Here is a 13,194-nt window from a genome sequence, read left to right on the forward strand (position 1 = left end):
AAATTCATCTTTCCTTGTTTTGTCTGGAAAAGACTTTCCTAGACTGGGTACCATACATTGGCCTTGCACTATGGTCAGGAAGTCATTTTTCTGGAGAGTAATAGTCATGATAAGCTGAGGGGACCATAGAAGAAAAAAAATCTGAAACGGGTCAGGGACGTGAAGGTCCTGGTGTAGGTCCTGGGGTAGTGTCTGCCAAGCCCTGAGTGAGCTGGATCTTCTAGATGGGAGACTGGGCCCCAGGCCTGGTGTGCTCATCATCTGCTCTGTATGAAGGCAGGCGTGTCCCATATGAGGATTGGAGAGTGTATGTAAAGTATAGCTTGGTTGTGTGAGTATAAGAAGTTACTTTCCGGCCATTCCGCTGCTCCACGAGCACGATCCCAGAGGCCAACTGAACTACTTTTGGACACAAGTAGCTCGCAGAAATGCCTCCAGACTGTGAACTGAGCCACTGCCCCATGCGGCACCAGCGGGGAAGGGTTTCTCTCTCCAGGCTTCTCCATCTTATGAGCACCACAAAAGGGAAGTAAAAGCTTGCAGTGATGCAATTTCTGGTAGAATTTTCCCTGGACTTTATACAATATCTCTTAATAGTCAGCATGTGAAACGGTTCCTTTTTAGCAGGTCTGACTTTGGGTGGGAAACGCCAAACAATAATAGTGAGTTTTTTTGTTGAAATATTGAAGGTAATCAAAGTAGCAGCCATTTCTCTAGACTGTGAACTAAGCCATAGCCCCACACCTGCTGAAAAGAGGAAATATCCTTCTTTCTCAGCTCTTTTCCCTTTTAGGGGGGAAACGCAGCGTGGTGTCTGCCATGTTATGAGGTCTGTTAAGCAGGCATGAACTTGGTGGTTCGGGAAGGGGAAAAAAAATAATTATGTACTTGTAACAGTGGGATGCTTGTCTTGGGCCGGGGCTGATACCAGCGTACGCTCCACTGAGATTCAACCTGGGTGGCCACACTTTTATGCGGCCACTTTGCTGCTGATTGACCAGGATCTGGAGGCCAACTAGACTACTTTTGGTTCCAGAAACTGCTTGCAGCCATGTCTCTAGACTGTGAACTAAGCCATAGCCCCACGCCGGCCGAGGACGGGAAATATCCTCCTTTCTCATTTTTGTTTTCCCTTGTCGGGCGGCATGGCTTCCGCCATATTATGAAAACTATTAAGCAGGCACGAACTTGGTGGCACGGGAAGGAGGGGAAAAAAAAAGTTATGTACTTGGAACATCGGGACTTCATATCTCTTCATTCTCAGCAATGGAAAACTAATTATCAAATGCTTCCTTGGCAGCAGGGCTGTCTTTTTTTGGGGGGAAACTCCAACAACAATAGTGAGTTTTGTGTTGAAATATGGAATGTAATCAAGGTAGAGAGAAAGTGAAGTGAAATTTATCAGTTACGCAGGCGGGGGTTGGGGGGCGGGGGGTGGGAGGTATACTGGGGTTTTTGGTGGTGGAATATGGGCACTAATGAAGGGATGGGTGTTTGAGTATTGTGTGACTGAGACATAAGCCTGAAAACTTTGTAACTTTTCACATGGTGATTCAATAAAATAAATTTTAAAAAAAAAAGGAAGTTACTTTCCAGGGCTGGAGCAATAGCACAGCGGGTAGGGCATTTGCCTTGCACGTGGCCGACCCAAGTTCAATTCCCAGCATCTTTTATGGTCCCCTGAGCACCGCCAGGGGTGGTTCCTGTGTGCAGAGCCAAGAGTAACCCCTGAGCATCGCCAGGTGTGACCCAAAAAGAAAAAAAAAGTTACTTTCCTCCTGATACCTTTACCTGTGTAAGTGAAATTCTCTTACTGCAAGTACAACAGAAGATGCAATTCTCTTCCTTCGCTGAGTATTTAACCTCAACACATACTCACCCACCACACTCCTGCAGTCCCTCCACTAACCTGCTCATTTCAGGGGGCATCTTGCCTTCAGCTAATGCTTTATGCAGGCCGCTGACCCTCAGCTTTCAAACACATCGCTCCATTCCTGCTATGTGTGCAGCTCACCACTGTCCCCCCACCCCCACCCCGAGGCTAGGAATCAATCTCTGTGAATCAATTTGCAACCTCTGCTGTGAGAATACCCATCCCAATTCTGGCTGGAAAATGTCATCAGTTTGGGCGAGGGTGTGGTAACCAGTGCCCAGAAATGGCAAGGGATACTGGACACCATTCCTGTAAAAATGATATTGTTAAATGATTTAATAAGCTCTTAAGGCTAACCTGGGAAGCTACCCCTTTCTCCATCATTCCTATGGAAAATGATGTAGAAACTTGTACAAACTCACACAGATGAGATTTATTTATTTACTTTACCAAATTCAGGTTTTATTTAGAAGGAAAAAGGGAGAAAAAGAAAGGATGAAAGGATGTGTGTCTGGGGTAGGGAGATGGGTGTAAGCATGATTTCCGTTTTCCTTTTTTAACTTTTTAACTTTTATCAAGCGAAAGATTATAGCTCTCATCCTTTCACGAATTCATTTTTGACATGCATGTTGGAAATTGCCTCTAACATATTCTGAATTCAGAATCAATCTTCCTTCCTTGGCTGGAGCAGTAACACAGTAGGTGGGGCATATGCCTTGCACACGGCCAACCTGGGTTTGATCTCCCATGTCCCAGATGGTTTTCTGAGCACCACCAGGAGTAATTTTGAGTGCGGAGACAAGAGTAAGCCGTGAGTGTCACTGGGTATGCCGTGAATAGACCAAAAAAAAAAAAAACCCACCAAACTCTCCCTTCTAATGGCCCTGCAGGAAAGAAATAGGTCTCTAGTTGTCAGAGGAGGTCTAGGGTTTCCAGGAGAACCAAAGCAAAAACAATTTTATTTTTCTTTTTGGGTCACACCTAGCAATGCACAGGGGCTACTCCTGGCTCTGCACTCAGAAATCACCCCTGACAGTGCTCAGAGGACCATATGGGATGCTGGGAATCGAACCCAGATTCGCCGCGTGCAAGGCAAATGCCCTACCTGCAGTACTATTGCTCCCGCCCCGCAAAAACAATTTTTAGCATGCTTTGGATGCTTATTGTACCTGTATTTTAACCTTACAATGTTGAAATTATTCTGCGTGTGACATTTCATAATCTTCTACCAAAGAACTTCTAAAGATTATTTGGAAAAATAACTTAGACTCAGAAGGTTTGAGTTTAAATAACAGTCAGAGTCATAACGTGCCAGAAACCAGTAAGTCTAACGGCACCAGGAGTGACATCAGTCATCTTTTAAAAGTCAGATTTCCCTGCAGGACTGGCAGTGGGAACTTGATCCCAAAGTATTCCAGCAGCAACAACCAAAGAAGAATTAGATACAGATTCTTTCTGGAAAAAAATCTAAGATCCTTTCTTATAAGCATGAGGCGGAAAAAGAACTTGTTTATGTTCAAGATGCTTTATCCAATATGAATTTCATAGGAACACTAAAGTCCCCTTAAACAGAAGAACTAGATGTTTTCGTTGGTTAAAAGTAGCTGCTAGAAATGCATTTCAAAAGACAATGAGAAGAGCATTTTTCCTGGAAGGAGACTGTTGGGCAGGCTGTGAAATAAACTTGCAAAACAGCAAAAATGTGTGTTTCCATCTAAGCTGGGAGGGTGGGAGGAAGTGTGGAGGGGCAGCACTATTTTTGTATTATTCCAAGAAGAAAACCTCTACTTGCAACTCTCAACGCTGTCTGTCAGATGCTTCTGAGCATGAGGCATTTCTGGGAAGAAAGGCCAAAGGTGCCATAGGTAAGCAGGTTCAAAACAATCCTTAAAATTAATTTATCTTCCAGAAATGATTTGCTTTTAGGAATAAAGTTATTATGTTAGAAAATGAGAAGAGTCTCTAAAAAAGTGTGTCATGTCACAAGCATTCAGATATTTTAGAGGAAACTCATTTTACATATTGGAGAGTGGGTCAGTGGGTACAATGGGTAGAGAGAGCTGTACAGTGGGTAGGATACTTGCCTTGTATGTGGCCAACCCACGTTTGATCCCCAACATCCCATATGGTTCCTTGATCCTGCCAGGAGAGTGCAGAGCCAGAAGTAAGCCTTGAGTGCAGAGCCAGAAGTAAACCTTTAGCACCACTGGATGCGAACCAAACATAAATGAAAAAATAGTGTCTAGAAACAGACTTCCCTCCAATAAAAAGTTTACCACAGGGGAGATACATGGGGTCAAGGATGAGGATCTGGTTGGGTGGGTTCTGGGACAGTAGTGGAGAGAAATGGATACTATAGAGGGTGTGGCACTGGAATGAAACCCTACCATTAGATATTGTAAGCCACAGTGCCTGAAGTCACTGTATCACCGTCATCCCATTGTTAGTCGATTTACTCGAGCGGGCACCATTAACGTCTCTGTTACACTCAGCCCTGAGATTTTAGCAGCCTCTCCATACTCGTCTTTGCCAATGATTGGAAGCTCTTTCAGAAGCAGGGGAATGAGCCCTATCGTTACTGTTTTATTTATTAAAGTGTTTTATTTATTAAAGTCAAATTTAATAAATAAAATATTGTATCCAGAGCTGGTTTTCAAAGGGAAAAAGATGTAATAAAAATTACAAAGTAAGGGGCTGGAGCGATAGCACAATGGGTAGGGCATTTGCCTTGCATGTACTGACCCAGGTTTGATTCCCAGCACCTCATATGGTCCCCTGAGCACCGCCAAGAGTTAATTCCTGAGTGCAAAGCCAGGAGTAACCCCTGTGCATCACTGGGTGTGACCCAAAAAGAAAAAAAAATTACAAAGTAAGCAAGGAACTGTAGCTCAGTGGCAGAATATGATTTGTGTGTGAAGCTCTGAGTTGGATTCTCAGTACTAAAACAAACATTAAAAAAAAAAAATTAAACAGTGGAGGGACCAAAGAACCAGGTAAATCTCAAAATGTAGAAGTAATGAAACCCTATCATTAACAATTTATAAAATTGTAAATCACAGTGGCTGAAATTAAAAAATAAAACAGGGAAATAACCAAACTAAAGGTAATGGGAGGTCAACCTGGCAGGCAGATAGTTGCAGCTTTAAGCTGGTGGCTGAAGGGCCCTTTGGAATTGGTATTGCAATGTCACAAGGTTCAATAATCTGAGTTTAATGCAAGATGATACAATCTATGAAGATGAAGACATAAAAGAAGCCATCAGGAGGCTCCCCGAGAACCTGTACAAGGACAGGATGTTCCCCATCAAGAGAGCCAACCCTGGACCTGACTGTGAGGGTGCAGATCTTGCTCAAGGAGCAGAGGACAAAATAGGAAGATAAATTCTACCGTGAACCATATCTAAAGAGGTTATTTGGAAGAGAAAAGAGAGAGAAAAATGGGCAAAAAAAAAATCACAACTTATATTTGCTGTCCTCAAAATCTGTTAGGAAGTTGGTGAAAGCTAAAATATACAATCTTGAACTTATCTGAACTGCAAATGAATACATTACTTTAAATAAGTACCTATTGTAATTACTGGAAAAATTTAATGTAATGGGTAGCTTAGATAACATCATTTTTTGATTTGACCTGAGTTAGATCCCCGGCATCCTATCTGGTCCCCCAAGCTGGCTAGGAGTGACCCCTTAGTGCAGAGACAGGAGCAATGCCTGAGCACTGCTGGATCTGACACCAAAACAAAACAAAACAAAACAAAAAAACCTTACTAAATCTCAAACAAGGTAAATCCAACGAACTCCATGCTCAGATATGTTAGAATCAAATTCCTAAAAAATTAAAGATAAAAATCTCAAAAGAAACCAGTTGGAACATATTGCCCATAGGGGTACAACAATATGAAAGACTACGACTCATAAACAACCCCCCCCCACACACACACATTCCATAAACAAAAACTGATCTGATACTGAAGTTTAATCAAAATGAAAACTTTTGTTCCATTCCATAAGACACCTATTTAAGAATTAAAGAATAAAAATACAAGTCATAGGCCAGGGGAAACATATGCAAAACATTTATGTGACAAAGAACTAGTATTCTGAAGATATAAATAATTCTAAACAACAGTAAGACTCAATCCAATTGGAAATAGGCAAAAAAAAATAAATAAACCACCAAAAATGGTTCATGTATATATGGATTAGCACACATGAAAAAATGATTAAATGATTAAATCATATTTGCTATTAAGTAAATATAAAATATGAGCCATAAGATACCATTATAAATTTATCTATCTGCCTTTTAAGAATACTGACAAGGACCAGCACTGGCAAGAACCTTGGACAATGGATCAGTTGGGAACGTAAAATGGTGCAGCTACTCTGCACACCATTAAGCAGTTTCTTATACGGCTGAACATAGTTACCATACAACCCAGAATTGTGCCCTTGAGAAATCCCAGAGAAATGGAAACATTTTCACACAAAAATCTATGTGAATACTGAGTAGCTTTATAGGCAAAAACAAATGACCTCAAACTGGTGACCGAAGAACAACCTGGAATAACATTACTCAATAGTAAGAATGCAATTATTTGCAGGGCAGGATGGGGATGGCGGGGGGAGGGGGGGCACACTTGGAAATAATTCATGTTACTTCTGACTCTGCACTCAAAAATGACTCCTGTGTGTGTTCAGGGGACAATATGGGATGCCAGGAGTTGAACTCAGGTCAGCTACATGCAAGGCAAGCGCCATATCCATTGCACTATCACGCTAGCCCAAGGATGCAATTATTATAGATTTCCTAGATGGTTGTCATGTGGATAACTTCCTATAGTTATAAAACACACACTCTTAGTAGGAAAATCTGAAGATTACACAGGAATTCTTGATTTTGAAGCCTGTTAGACTAAAACTGGTTCAAAATAAAACTTCAAGGAAAAATGGAACTGGAGATATTCAACTTTAAAAACTGAAGTACTTAAGAAGTGTTTATTGATTTGATAAAATCACTTTTCTGTTTAAGGATTGTCTGACCAAATTAAAACAGTGTGGTTGGAGAGGAAATGTTACTTTAATGGGGAAGAATATGAATGCAAGGTTCATCCAAGTTTAACTGTTGATAGCATAGCAATAAAGTAAATTCTAACCCTAAAGTATTTGGGCAATCTAGGTCACAACTTGTACTTCTGTACAAGTAGAATAAAGGAGGGATGTATGTGGAAAATGAGAAAAATCTAAAACATTTCCTCTATCTGGCAGAAACAGAGTTAGGAGCTGTTTGGAGAAACTGTTCTATTTTCCAACAGTATCATTTCTTATGACAACTCACCAGAAATTTATGAAAAAAAATTCTCAAGAAGTAAATGCAATCAACAATTTTTTGACTATAGGAGGGAAAGAATAATTTAGAAAAAGCTAACTGTAGGGCTGGAAAGACAATACTTCGGGTAGGGTCTTTCTTATCTTGTATTGAGGCTGACGCAGGTTCAATTTCCGGCACACTATATGCTTCTGAGTCCACCAGAAGTGACCTATGAACACAGAACCAGGAGTAAGCCCCGAGTTCTGCTAGGTATGGCCCCTCAAACCAAAAAGAAACAAGTGACTGAGGGTAGATATTAGATGACTACAGTGTAGTTTCTTAATCAATAATGATCAACAGTGTCCAAACTGGGTGTATTTAAAGAGGAAAAGTAAATTCACAATCTCTTTGTAGCAATGAACAACTAGGTTTGTCCGAGGCAAACTCACCCTTAAGGTAACCCTACCTAAATTAATCTTTTGCTGCAAAACAAATTACCCCAGAATTTAGTGATTAAAAGAAAATCCATTCTTAATTTCTATTTATCAGGAACCTTAAGTGGCTTGGATGGTACCTTTGTCCAGTGTCTAGAAATTTAACAAAGGCGTGAGGTCGTCACAAGGCTTGACTCAAGTCCCATCTAAGCTCACACTGAGGCCTTGGGACCTGACATCATTTCCTTGTCACCTAATCTTTTCTCTAAGGAAATCCTAAATATAACATCTCACTTTGGGAGCCGCAGTATTTTGGTAACATAGCTGTGGAAGTAAAAACACTTGCTGCATTCTATTCATTACAAGATTAAGTCCAGCTGATATCCAAGGGGAGGAAATTAAGACTTCAGCATGCAGATTAGAAGGTGGAGATCAGCAGGGATCATTTTATTTTTAATTTTAATTTTTTTTAATTTTTGCTTTTTGGGTCACACCCGGCGATGCACAGGGGTTACTCCTGGCTCTGCACTCAGGAATTATCCCTGGCGGTGCTCAGGGGACCATATGGGATGCTGGGAATCGGGACCATATGGGATGCTGGGAATCGAACTCGGGTCTGCTGCGTGCAAGGCAAATGCCCTACCCACTGTGCTATCGCTCCAGCCCCAGCAGGTATCATTTTAGAGACTGCCTACACACCATCATCAATTTATCAACAGCTCATAATCAATCTGATTAGAATATAATTCAATTGAAAGACAGTTCAATTAAATTCCTTGCCTACTGGTAGGTTGAGAAATTTGGGGAAATTTCCATTAATCAAGATAGGACAATCATTTAATTTCTTAGGGTCTTAAAAGATTTACTTTTTTCTTTTTTATTTAGTGTTTGGGCCATACCTGACTGTGCTCAGCATTTACTCTAGGCTCTGTGCTCAGGGATCACCCCTGGAAGGCATCAGGGAACCTTGTGTGGTGTGCCAGAGATCAAACCTAGGTGGGCTACATGCAAGGAAAGCACCTTACCCCCTGTCCTATCTCTCCAGCCTAGAAGTTCTGTTGTTTTTTTCCTCATTGTGGGCAAAGTTCTATCAAACGCCTCCATAGAAAGAGAAAGCAAGCTCCAGAGATCAATGAAATGCTCTACCTATATGAGCATATTTCTATTACAGCAAACTGACCAACTGGACACCTGACCCTAACCACAAGGATGTGCGATCCTAACACTTGTGCTTGAGAACTAGAAATGCCTGGGACACAGCACACATGACTACTACAGTCATTCTGGTTTCTGAACAGCCATCCATCCTACCTCCTGTAAGAACTACATAACCTGTAGAACGGTTACAACCGAAAGGACGAACTATTAGGATGTGTGCCAACTAGAACTCACATATAATCTACCTTGGAAAAGTCTGTAGAGATATATGGAATTTATAAGATACCGTCAAGATATTTTTCCAATTTATACATAAAGATTCACAGATGCTTTAATACAAAATCCTGGATAGAACTCAAATGTTCGCCCACAGATGAATAAACACATGGTAGGATATCCACGTATAATGGATTACTCAGCCACACTTTCAAAGTTTGGCAGTGTGCATTGTTTTGCCTGTTGCATTTTGTTTTCATAATCTTGTTTATTTCTAAATAGGCAAAGAATTTTAATTGCTAATCTCAAATTACTCATCACACAACAGCTTGGTCTTATTCTATGAACAGTTTGATATTTGAAGATATAGCCGTAAAACCTTTCTTAGTCTTTTCTTCATTTTTTTCCAACAGTAGCCATTGGATCAGTCTTACTTTCTCTAGCTAGCTGCTGATTTCCTATGTCCAGCATCTGGTGATAACTTTGTGTTTGTTGTACTGAGTTCCCTTAGGAAATTTTGTTTGTTCGCTTGTTTTTGTAAGATACCGGTGGGGCTCAGGACTTGCTCCGGATGTTGTTTGGGAGACCACCCGGGTTGTTAGGTAGCCTGTTAGGAAGGCACCCTACCTGTTGTACTATTGCTCTGGCCCCTCCCTTAGGAATTTAAAGATCTGTATGTGGATCCAGTCAGCAGACAGTGACCAAGAAGAAATCTTCCCAATATAAATAAATTAATGATATTATTAAGTCCAATTTCTCCAAATCTGGTAGAGAATAATGAACTTTATCTTTTAGGATGTCCTGAAAAAGAATAGGTTAAAGGCTTGGTCCCTAATACACAAAGGAAAAAAATGACAATTGGCAAGTCAGAGCTATTCAGTTCCTGTAAGGAGGATCTGTGCTAGAATCCAAAGCTTTACATGATACAGGTGGGGCTGCTTCTTGTTAGCCAAATAATCACAACAGAGTTGTGAAGAAGCTAAGCGAGTTTTAAAGTTCTCAAAATTTACCTAATAACTGTTATTAACAAGTACATATTTTTGGATAACCATATTTAGAAGGGAGTTCTAAAATTACAGACCCTATTTACTTTAATTAAAAAAGAAGTTTTTTCCCACATGGAAGTGGCTCAACTAATTATGAATTATTAGTCTAAGACTATTATAAATTACTAAACAAAAGCAATTTAGTGAAAAGCTTAGATTTCAAATCAGATATTATATAAAGATAACCTAAAAAAAGCACACCAACTGTGAAGGAATCTTGTCCCCACCAGCATCCCCCAAATCTTAAAATTTGATCTGGTCATGTTTGAATTCTAACACTCGATTTATAGAAAATAAAGAAAAACAGGTTAAAAGTTATGCCACGTGGTAATAATTAGCAAAATCTATAGTCAGAAGGACTCCAGATGAATTTTGTTTCAAAAATCCCAAAAAGAAAAAAAAAAAAAACATAGATGGAGAGGTTATACACAGGTTTAAAAAATACTTAAGTGATAGTAGTTTACGACAAGTTCTTATTTGGACCCTACCTAGTTCAAACAAGTTAACAATATATTCATGTACTTGAGATACATATCTCAAATTTCCATGACATTTGACATCAACTATTAATTTTCCTATATGCAACAGTGATTTGTGGTATTTTTCTAAAAATTCCTCTTTTAGACACAAACTGCAATATCTATGTAAAGAGTTCTTTAAAAAAAATTAAGAGCAACACAGTATTGCCAACTTTTGGGCCACTTTTGATATATGTAAACATGTTAAGCTGTAATTAGCTTGCTTTCTTAGTCTATCATGTTAGAGTATGAAAGACTATATATGTAAATAGTATACATTTGGGAATCATTTATTTTGCTAACAAGTGGTAGGACTAAACAAGTTCAAGTACTAAAACTCAGAGCTATTCCCCTTCCATCATGCAGCGATATGACCAGTGTTGGTGAGAATCCAAAATCCTATTTAAATTCTGTTCTCAGGAGCAGAGAGAGAGTACAGCAGGCAAGTCACTTGCCTTGCATGTCTTGGACCCAGTTCAATCTCCAGCACCCTATGGAGGCTCCCTCAAGCACTCTAGGAGTAATCCTTAAGTGCAGAGCCAGGAGTCAACCCTGAGCACATCCAAGTATGGTCACCCAAACTAAAACCAATACAAAACAAAAAATAATTTGATTCTTAAAATAAAAATGAGTTTAACATCTATAATTAGCCCTAAGTGACAAGAGCTCCAATCACTTTCGTTGTGCTCCTCAGAACCTGATTTTGAATTTAATTGAATGCAGGAAAAATCAATTAAAGTAGTGTGGCTTCTGATAAACCAGGAGTAGCACACCAGATTAGATGGGATGTAAGTAAGTAGGCAACCAATCTTGATTAGCAAAATATAAACACAGAAAGCTTAAGTTGTAATTTCATTTTAGTAATCTCTTATACAAGGGCTTAATGGCTCCATGGTGATAATACAACAATCTTCACTTTCTTCTAAAAATTCTGTTAACAAATTATTGATAACAAGCAATATAAAACAAATTATTGATGGCCTGCAATGAAGGCAGGCTTAAGAGATAGGAAAATTGAAGACAATGGTAGAGGGAAGGTGTAATGGTGGTAGGATTGGTGTTGGAATATTGAATGCCTATAACAAATCATTACGAACAAGTTTGTAAACCACAGTGTTTATCTAAAGTGTAAGGGGAAATAATTAAAACAATTGCAACAACAACAAAAACCAAGTAGTGTGGCTTATCATCAGTGGGAGAGACTATTTGAAAAGGCAAGGTCTGACAGGATAACACCAAAGTTCACAGCAATGCCACCTGCATATACCCTTTGCTGCTTCTTAACCTCTCTGTGCTTTAAATTGGGGATAAAAATACTAGCCTCTTAGGAGGATCAGAAGACTAATGACTTCACATTAAAAATATCTGATTAGTTCAATGGAAAAATTCAATAAATAATGGCCAGATACATGGTTCTGATTTGATACTATTACAACCTATCTGATGAATATAAACATATGTGATAAAATTTCAGAGACTAATGTTCTAGTTCTATAATATTCTCATGTTCTTTAAATAAAAAGTAAGTTATTTTGATAAATTGAATACAAAATAAGTTCTTGTATGTATATATTTTTTTTAACTTTTTTTTTTTTTTGGTTTTTGGGTCACACCGGCAATGCACAGGGGTTACTCCTGGCTCTGTACTCAGGAATCACTCCTGGCGGTGCTCGGAGGACCATATGGGATGCTCGGAATCGAACCCGGGTCGGCCACATGCAAGGCAAATGCCCTACCCGCTGTGCTATTGCTCCAGCCCCTGTATCTATATTTTTTGGAGGGGCAGGGGGAGTTGGGGCCACACCTCTTAAAGCTCAGGGGTTACTCCTGGCTCTGCTCTCAGGAATTACTCCTGGCAGTACATGGGGGACTAAGTGGGATGCTGGACATCGAACCCAGGTCTGTTGTGTGCAAGACAAGCACCCTACCTGCTGAACTATCTCTCCAGTTTCTCAGAGTTGTTAGATTTTAAAAAGAACGGTTGGAGAGTTAACTCAAAGGGCTGGTGCATGCCTCCTGCATGCCATAGGCCCAGTCTGTTCCCAAGAACTATAAGGTCTTCTGTACACTGATGGGTGTGAGCTCTGAACTGGGAAAATCCTGTGAGTACTGCCAGGCACAGTTCCCCCAAAAAATAAAATTTAATTTAGTTTAGTTTAAAAATCAGGTTTACTAGTTTTCAGTTAGAATCTTGCCAATTTAGTAAAATTAAAACAAAAAACAAGCAAATAAGAAAACTATAAATCCAGTATGAAATGTTTCCTTAAAGCTTAAGTAAGGTGCTGGAGCGATAGCACAGCGGGTAGGGCATTTGCCTTGCACGCAATGGACCCGGGTTTGATTCCCAGCATCCCATATGGTTCCCTGAGCACCACCAGGGGTGGTTCCTGAGTGCAGAGCCAGGTGTGACCCAAAAAGCAAAAAGCAAAAAAAAAAAAAAAAAAAAAAAAAAAAAAGCTTAAGTAATTTCTTACTAATTCTCATTACCAAAACCCAAAACCTTGCGCAGAATGTCTGTTTCAATTTTTAAGAAAAGCATACAATGAAATATTCTGGAAATGACTGCTTCTTAAAAAATACATAGTTACAACAACATAGTTACAAGCCTGAAAAATGTAAATATATAAAGCAAGAAGGAG

At 39.7% G+C, this 13,194-nt stretch overlaps 1 pseudogene; it reads left to right on the forward strand.

Annotated features, from left to right (window-relative positions):
- The first annotated feature begins 4,621 nt into the window (after positions 1-4,621).
- Positions 4,622-5,361, forward strand: LOC101541390 (cytochrome b-c1 complex subunit 7-like; annotated as a pseudogene).
- The last annotated feature ends 7,833 nt before the right edge of the window (positions 5,362-13,194 follow it).

The sequence above is a fragment of the Sorex araneus genome, chromosome 1 (assembly GCF_027595985.1).
Source record: "Sorex araneus isolate mSorAra2 chromosome 1, mSorAra2.pri, whole genome shotgun sequence".
Classification (NCBI taxonomy): Eukaryota; Metazoa; Chordata; class Mammalia; order Eulipotyphla; family Soricidae; genus Sorex; species Sorex araneus.